General features: G+C 35.5%; 1 protein-coding gene across 2 annotated transcripts in view; it reads left to right on the top strand.

The window, feature by feature from the left end:
• Positions 1–9,249, top strand: part of LOC148952624 (major facilitator superfamily domain-containing protein 6-A-like) — a 747,865-nt gene that overhangs the window by 548,209 nt on the left and 190,407 nt on the right. The gene's annotated exons all lie outside the window — the stretch shown is intronic.

Raw genomic sequence — 9,249 nt, 5'->3', positions numbered from 1 at the left:
CTTCGTTGAAGGTGCGTATTGCTTCCAACTCTTGCATTTCAACGAAAGAAATTCAAAATGAACATTGAAAAATCAAGAAAATTTAACTGTGACAAGTTATACCATAACCATACACTACTGACAAATTCAAAATATTTCAATTAAAAGACAGAAAATTAAATTGAACTGTTAAAAATCAAGAAAATGTAACTGTTACAAGGTAAACCACAACCAAACACTACTGAAATATTCCAACTCTTGCATTTCAATGAAAGAAATTCAAAATGAACTTTGAAAATTCACGAAAATGTAACTTTGACAAGGTAAACCACAGTCAAACACTAATGAAATATTCCAACTCTTTCATTTCAAAGAAATAAATACATAAAGAACTTTGAAAAATCAATAAAATGTAAATGTGACAAGGTAAACCACAACCAAACACTACTGAAATATTCCAACTCTTGCATTTCAACGAAAGAAATTCAAATGAACTTTAAAAAATCAAGAAAATTTAACTTTGACAAGGTAAACCACGACCAAACACTACTGAAATATTACAACTCTTGCATTTCAAAGAAAGAAATTCTAAATGATCTTTTAAAAATCAAGAAAATGTAACTGTGACAAGGTAAACCACGACCAAACACTACTAAAATAGTCCAACTATTGCATTTCAACGACAGAAATTCAAAATGAACTTTGAAAAATCAAGAAACTGTAACTGTGACAAGGTAAACCACGACCAAACACTACTGAAATAATCCAACTATTGCATTTCAACGACAGAAATTCAAATAAACTATGAAAAATCAAGAAAATGTAACTGTGACAGGTTAAACTAAAATAACAAACTACTGAAATATACAAAATCATGTATTTCAAAGAAAGAAATTCAAAATGAACTTTGAAAAATCAAGAAAATGTAACTGTGACAATGGAAACCACACCCAAACACTTCTGAAATATTCCAACTCTTGTATTTCAATGAAATAAATTCAAAATGAACTTTGAAAAATCAAGAAAATGTAACTGTGACAAGGTAAACCACAAGCAAACACTACTTAAATATTCCAACTCTTGCATTTCAACGAAAGAAATTCAAATGAACTTTGAAAAATCAAGAAAATGTAACTGTGACAAGGTAACCCACAAGCAAACACTACTGAAATATTCCAGCTCTTGCTTTTCAACGAAAGAAATTCAAATTGAACTTTGAAAAATCAAGAAAATGTAACTGTGACAAGGTAAACCACAACCAAACACTACTGAAATATTCCAACTCTTGCATTTTAACGAAAGAAATTCAAAATGAACATTGAAAAATCAAGAAAATGTAACTTTGACAAGGTAAACCACAACCAAACGCTACTGAAATATTCCAACTCTTGCATTTCGACGAAAGAAATTCAAAATGAACTTTGAAAAATCAAGAAAATGTAACTGTGACAAGTTAAACCACAAACAAACTCTACTGAAATATTCCATCTCTTGCATTTCAACGAAAGAAATTCAAAATGAACTTTGAAAAATCAAGAAAATGTAACTATGATAAGGTAAACCACAAACAAACACTACTGAAATATTCCAACTCTTGCATTTCAACGAAAGAAATTCAAAATGAACTTTGAATAATCATGAAAATGTAACTGTGACAAGGTAAACCACAACCAAACACTACTGAAATATTTCAACTCTTGCATTTCAACGAAAGAAATTCAAAATGAACTTTGAAAAATCATGAAAATGTAGCTATGACAAGGTAAACCACAACCAAACACTACTGAAATAATCCAACTCTTGCATTTAAGAGAATGAAATTCAAAATGAACTTTGAAAAATCAAGAAAATGTAACTGTGACAAGGTAAACCACAACCAAACACTACTGAAATATTCCAACTATTGCATTTCAATGAAATAAATTAAAAAAGAACTTTGAAAAATCAAGAAAATGTAACTTTTACAAGGTAAACCACAACCAAACACTACTGAAATATTCCAACTCTTGCATTTCAATTTAAGAAATTCAAAATGAACTATGAAAAATAAAGTGAATGTAACTGTGACAAGGTAAACCACAACCAAACACTACTGAAATATTCCAACTCTTGCATTTCAATGAAAGAAATTCAAAATGAACTTTGAAAAATCAGGAAAATGTAACTGTGACATGGTAAACCACAACCAAACACTAGTGAAATATTCCAACTCTTGCATCTCAATTAAAGAAATTCAAAATAAACTTTGAAAACTCACTAAAATGTAAATGTGACATGGTAAACCACACCCAAACACTACTGAAATATTCCAACTCATGCATTTCAACGAAAGAAATTCAATATGAACTTTGAAAAATTAATGGAATGTAACTGTGACAAGGTAAACCACCATCAAACACTACTGAAATATTCCAACTCTTGCATTTCAAAGAAATAAATTCAAATGAAATTTGAAAAATTAAGGCAATGTAACTGTGACAATGGAAACCACAACCAAACACTTCTGAAATATTCCAACTCTTGCATTTCAATGAAAGAAATTCAAAATGAACTTTGAAAAATCAAGAAAATGTAACTGTGACAAGGTGAACCGCAACCAAACACTAGTGAAATATTCCAACTCTAGCATTTCAATGAAAGAAATTCAAAATGAACTTTGAAAAATTAATGGAATGTAACTTTAACATGGTAAGCCACAACCAAACACTAGTGAAATATTGCAACTATTGAATTTCATCGAAAGAAATTCAAAATGAACTTTGAAAAATTAAGTGAATGTAACTGTGACAATGTAAACCCCAACCAAACACTAAATAAATAGTCCAACTCTTTAAATTAAAATATATAAATTAAAAATGAACTTTGAAAAATCAAGAAAATGTAACTGTGACAAGGTAAACCACTACCAAACACTACTGAAATATTCCAACTCTTGAATTACAATGAAATAAATAAATAATGAAATTTGAAATATAAAGTTAATGTAACTGTGACATGGTAAACCTCAACAAAAGACTAATGAAATATTCCAACTCTTGCATTTCAACGAAAGAAATTCAAAATGAACTATCAAAAATTAAGGGAATGTAACTGTGACATGGTAAACTACAACATCACACTAGTGAAATATTCCAACTCTTGCATTTCAATGAAAGAAATTCAAAATGAAGTTTGAAAAATTAAGGGAATGTAACTTTGACATGGTAAACAACAAAATAAAACTACTTAAATATTCCAACTCTTTAATATAAAATAAATAAATTAAAAATGAAAAAAGTAAATAACCTAATTTTTTTCAGATTATTTTTAAAAATAACAATCCATATACTTAATTATTAAAAATCTTTCATTACATAGAAATATATTCAAAATGGACTATCAAAAATTTAGGGAATGTAACTGTGACAGGTTAAACTACAACATCACACTAGTGAAATATTCCAACTCTTGCATTTCAAAGAAAGAAATTCAAAATGAACTTTGAAAAATTTAGGGAATGTAACTGTGACATGGTAAACTACAACATCACACTACTGAAATATTCCAACTCTTGCATTTCAACGAAAGAAATTCAAAATGAACTTTGAAAAATCAAGAAAATGTAACTGTGACAAGGTAAACCACAACCAAACACTACTGAAATATTCCAACTCTTGCATTTCAATGAAAGAAATTCAAAATGAACTTTGAAAAAATCAGACCTTTGGAGGGGGAGGGGCCGGGGGCAGGGGGTCGTTCTGTGTCTCAATGCACAAAAAAGTATAAAAAATGATGAGGGAATGGGGGGAGGGGAGGGGAGGAGGAGGAGGAAGGAGGAAGGAAGAGGTGGGAGGAGGAGGTAGAAGGAGGAGGGAGGAGGAGGAGGAAGGAGGTGGGAGGAGGAGGAGGAGGGAGGAGGAGGAGGAGGAGGGATGAGGAGGAGGAGGAGGTGGGAGGAGGAGGAGGGGGCCGGGGGAGGGCCTTTGGGGCACAGGGAGGGCCTTTGGGGCACAGGGAGGGCCTTTGGGTGTCTGGGTGACATTTGGGGACCGGTGGATGGCCTTTGGGACCCCGTTGGGCCTTTGGGAGCTCGCTGGGCCTTTGGGGGGCCCGGGGATGGCCGTTGCGGGTCTGGGGTGGGCCTTGGGGGGGGCCGGTGGTCCTTTGGGAGCTTGGGGGACCTTTGCGGACCGGGGGCTTCCTTCGGGGTTGGGGTATGAGGATTGGAACCCTTTGGGGTTGGGTTAGAGGACCTCACAACACTGTTCAAATGAAACTTGTGTATTATAACGACCACAGAGTTTCACCATTAAATTCTCGTCTAAAATCTCTTCAAAAATATTCTTTTAAAATGTCTCTATCTGTTTCGCCGAAATAGTTCCATTACCTGTCTAAAACGGTTTCGCCCAAATAATCCCTAAACGCAAATTCAGCGTGTTCCTTTGTTATTGGCATCTCTGTGCTAACGCGTTTCAAATTAATAGGAAACCTTCTCGCACGCTAAAACAATTCATCGCTAAGATGTTTCTTGCCTAATTGTTTCCATGGCCTTTGGTTATTAATATCCTTTGGAGTTCGACCAGTAGAACTGTTCCCGAGGCAAAGACATTAATGACCTGGATCTATTCCTGGATAAATGTTTCTAGGCGAAAATTTTTAAAGTCTGACAGATGATGTCATTGATTGATTGATCTGTCAAGAAAAGGGAAATTAATTTGTTGTTTCTAAGGGGAATTATTGATTCACGATAGGTGAATTGAGGTCGACAGCACAGGTGTTCTGACTCGTGACAGCACCACGTGGTTTATGGCATGCACTTGTTCAAAAACAACAATAATAAATAAATCCCTCAGGCCTAAAGATTAAAGAAGCCTTAATGTTTCTTAATTCCCTCTTCGTGAATCAACAATTTCCCCGCCGATTATGTAAATCAATTTCTCAGGTTAAGCTAACCAAACAACAATGAAGCCATGTTTGTTTCTTAATTTCACCTTCGTTAATCACTAATTTCCCCTAGTTATTATGTAACTCACAGATTAGAGAAGCCTTAATGTGTCCTAATTCTCCCCTTCGTGACTCAATAATTTCCCCTAGCGATTCTGTAAATCAAGTTCTCAGGTTAGGCTAGCCAAACAACAATCAAGCCATGTTTGTTTCTTAATTCCCCCCCCTTCGTGAATCAATAATTCCCCCATCGATTATGTAAATCATCCCTCATGTCATTCGCACGTGGCCAAACAACAACAGATCGATTGACCTTCGATTACGCAATCAATTTCTCGGAAATTCACTTCCCCTCGATTACGCAATCAAGTTCTCGGAAATTCACTTCCCCTTCGTGAATCAACAATTTCCCCTTCGATTACACAATCAATTTCTCGGAAATTCACTTCCCCTTCGATTACGCAATCAATTTCTCGGAACTTCACTTCCACTTCGAGTCCTAGATCAATAACATTGGTCCCGTTAGAATTCAATGCGCAGGTGCAACCTTCACCCCGGAGTTATTACACAGAGAAACATCAAATAACTCGATCTTGGAAAAAGAGGTCATTGACCTCATTACGAACTCTGTCTCCCTAGGGAGGCTATGCCCTTATTTGGTGTACTGACAGTATTAAAAATGCTGACATGACCACGTGGTCATGTCACGAGTAGCACCCCCATCTCTACTAACTTGTCAGAAACTTCTAAAAAAAACCTTAAAAAACACACCATATATTTTTTTTATATACCCTTTTTTTGATTTCTTATGATTCGTATTTTTTTGGGGGGGGGGGGGGTAGTGAGGGGGACTAAACCCAGTACCCCATCCTCCTGGATGTGGCCTTGTCCATGGGACTCGAAACACTTAGCTGGATATTAAATCCCCAGGTCGTCATAGTAGACTGATTGGACTGGAAATCTCACAGTTTTGTTAAGCAAATAAACGGGGCAGCTAATCACACTATCCAATAGTAGCTGAAGCCCTAAAATTTAAACCCTTGATAACTATAAATTTATCTGAAGATTCTAATTTTACGTCAAATAATAGCATCGTTTTTTATCTTGTTGCCTTTGAACCATTACTTCAAAAATGGCTTCTCTTTTATTTTGGTTGTTAAAGATTGTATTTCTGCATTGCCCTTTAGACTTTTAATTACGTTTCTTTTTTCTCTTTTTTTTATATTTAGGACGACAGAGCGAAGGTCTTAGCAAAAACAGTAGGATTTTATTTTGTTTCTTTTTCTTCGTTTTCTTGGTTTATCAGTATAGTCTGTCAATCTAGGCATTGAGTGCTAAAAGAGGGCTTATTCAAATGTAAATATCTCGTTTCATTGCCATTTTTACGTAAAAGGAGAAATTGCACCAAAAATAACACTGTTTTCTGCTATTCCATTTGCAATCTATAAAAACAAAAGATTTTTTTATAGAGGTTAAATTAAAAGTCAAACTAGAGAAACCTGGTTATTTGAATTAAATGTTTTTTTGGAGGGCGAGCGGTAGTAACATACTACTACTATTAACAACTCACCGCAGCGCCAAGCCGTAGCTGTGTTGGCCTGAGGCCAACACAGCTACGTATGGTCCACGAACATACCCCTATTTTCTCTTTTTTTGGGGGTTGGGGGTGGGGAAGTGGTGTACGTATTAGTGACATCTCTTGTAGAACCCTTAGATGTCTCTATGTCTGTTTTTTTCTTTTTAATTAGAAATTGGAGCATTTACCGCTGTTTTGGAAGTCATCACGTGCATCAAATTAATTTGACAACTTATTTGTCGCTCTTTATATGCGTGCCTCCATGTATATAAGGGATAAATGTAGGGAGGAGGTTGTATCCCCTGAAAATCAGTGACATTATTATTGTTTTCTTTGTATGGTGGCTGTAAAACAGTTTCTAAGGTGAGTCTTTACTGTTTTTTGGAGAGAGGGGGGGGGGCTTGTATTCGAGGATTGTAATTATCCCTGAAAATCCAACGCCCCAAATGTTTAATAGAAGGGGGCCGAAACATGAAAAACTATTTATGGGACAGTTTAATCCACACTTCTCAAGGCGGATTCTTCAAACTTTGTTGCATGGTGGTAGTCCCCCTCATTTGGAGGATATCCCTTGAAATGGTAGTAAAAGTAAAAAATACAAATAAAAAATTTCTATTGAAAATGAAAAGTAAGAAAGTTAATTAAAAGTCAAAATTACCAGAAAATTGTTCTATGTCTGAGGAGGATTGCCCTCCCAAAGTTCTCCATTTAATAAAATGCATGGGAGGAAAAAGGTATTTTTTGAACCTAGAGGAGGGAAATTTGTTCTTTTTCCAATTCTCACATCTAAAATGCCATAAAAGATATTTTTCAACGAAAATACCAAAAAAGGTTTTTCCTTTTAAAATGTATTGGGCAACAAGGAGGCTATTTTTCTAAAACCAAAGCGGAAGGAAAAGATTCTGGTAATAGCCGAGGCACAATTGTTGTCATGCACGATAGAGTTGTAAAATGTGGCATTATACGAGGGAAAAAAACAACTTTCTGCTATATAATAAGGACACTTGAACTATTAGTTGTAGTTCTAATATCCTTCTCTCAATATTCCATGGGAGAAATAGTATATAAAGCCGTGTCTTCGATCGTCTGTCTGGGGGAATGCTTAATTTTAAGAAAGCTTTGGTAAAGGCTGGGTTTTTGGACAAAATGCATTTGGCGGTCAACTGACAAGGACTGCTCCTTGCATACTGTCCGGTTACAGCGACCAGTTTGAAAAAAAAAAATGTAAAATTAGCTAGTTTTATTTTGAATTACTCATCGAGTCATCAGAAGAGCACAACTAACGAGTTGCCCTTATCAATAGTAAGGGTTGGGGACTGAGGGCTAGTAGCTCCGTTTTTTTTAGGTAATGTCTGTTGGTTCTAACATTACCTGTTGATGATACCTGAGACTTTGTTTTGTTTCCTGAAAGTATGACCTCAGTAACTGGTTTTAAAATATTGTATTTCAGCATAATCATGTGTGTAAATTATGACGAACATGCAATTTTTATCTAAGGCTTTGATTTTTATTACCAAGTAATAAAATGAATACGTGGTTTGTTTGAATATTGATTTACGTTAGGTCAAAGGACAAGATTGTCAAATGCACCCTTTTGATCGGATTTTACTGCTAGATCTTTACTCTTCTTTTTTGTTTAGGACACTGGAAAGTAAACTAAAAGTTATACACAAATTAAAAGGGGTGGGTATAATAGAATTTTAGCGGATTTATTCGCGGGAGGGGGTGGGCTACCCGATGCCACAAAAATTCCATTTTTCGGGCTCAAACTTACAGATTTAAGTTCCTTCAGATCAATATGCAGGGAATCTTTATTTCCTAGCCTTCATCCACTTAGAAAAATATATTTGGGCTAAGCTTAAAATTCGGACATGGAAAGGGACAACAGCTCCCCGCTCCCCAGAAAAAGATTCTGCTCGTAAAAATAAAGATTAGATCCATGTGTTTACTGAACATAGGTAGGAGTGTTGGGCACTCCCTCAGGATAAAGCTTATTCAGATTGAGAAAGTTAGCTATCTCTCTCGTTTATGGGATAGGGGTCAAATATTCCAAGGGGGAGTTGGAGGGGAATAAAATGGACGGGTAGCCTATTTGGATTTGAGCCTAAAACTTACAACAGATTTTATTTTTTTAAACCGTTTGAATAGTTGAAGTCTTTAGAGTAAAACAGGGGCCGACTAAGTAAAACCTGTATAAGGCCAGTGTGAGGGTCGCTATCTATTATGACAATCTGAATGTTTGACAAGAGATATAGGAACTGCCCAATCCTTTACCAGTAGATCTGTTATTAATTTACCGACGGTTGTATGGAAAGGCCCGCATGGAAAGTTGAAAGGGCACATGGGTAGCATAGGAAGTTGCATTTGGAGGTTTTCAGTCGGATTCAATTTCAGAATAGTATGAAGAATTTCTGCTGAAGATAAAAACAATCGGGGTACTCCACTGGGGGCACGACTTTAATTCAGACTTTCTTTAATTTATCCTTTTTCTATTATCTTTTTACCTTACAAGCATTACAAGAAATTCTAGAACTTTGCATAATTATAATAATTACTGGGAATTAAGTATAGTAACGTTCAGTGGTGTTATTTCGGAAGGGGAAATCCCATTACCTGCAAAATTTGTAGCAATCAAAACATAAATTGCAAACTCATCTTTTAGGTCGGCCTGGCATGAATATAAATAAGTCGATTCCTAGATCACAGCATCTACAGTGAAATACCTTCCCTGCTTAACCGTCTTGATAGATGAATTTTCTGCGGATGATAAC

Source organism: Artemia sp. Qi Xiang Cuo, chromosome 5 (assembly GCF_049724085.1).
Source record: "Artemia sp. Qi Xiang Cuo chromosome 5, ASM4972408v1, whole genome shotgun sequence".
In the NCBI taxonomy this organism is placed as follows: domain Eukaryota; kingdom Metazoa; phylum Arthropoda; class Branchiopoda; order Anostraca; family Artemiidae; genus Artemia; species Artemia sp. Qi Xiang Cuo.
Note: the sequence above shows the minus strand (reverse complement) of the source record. Positions and strands in the feature narration are given on the sequence as shown.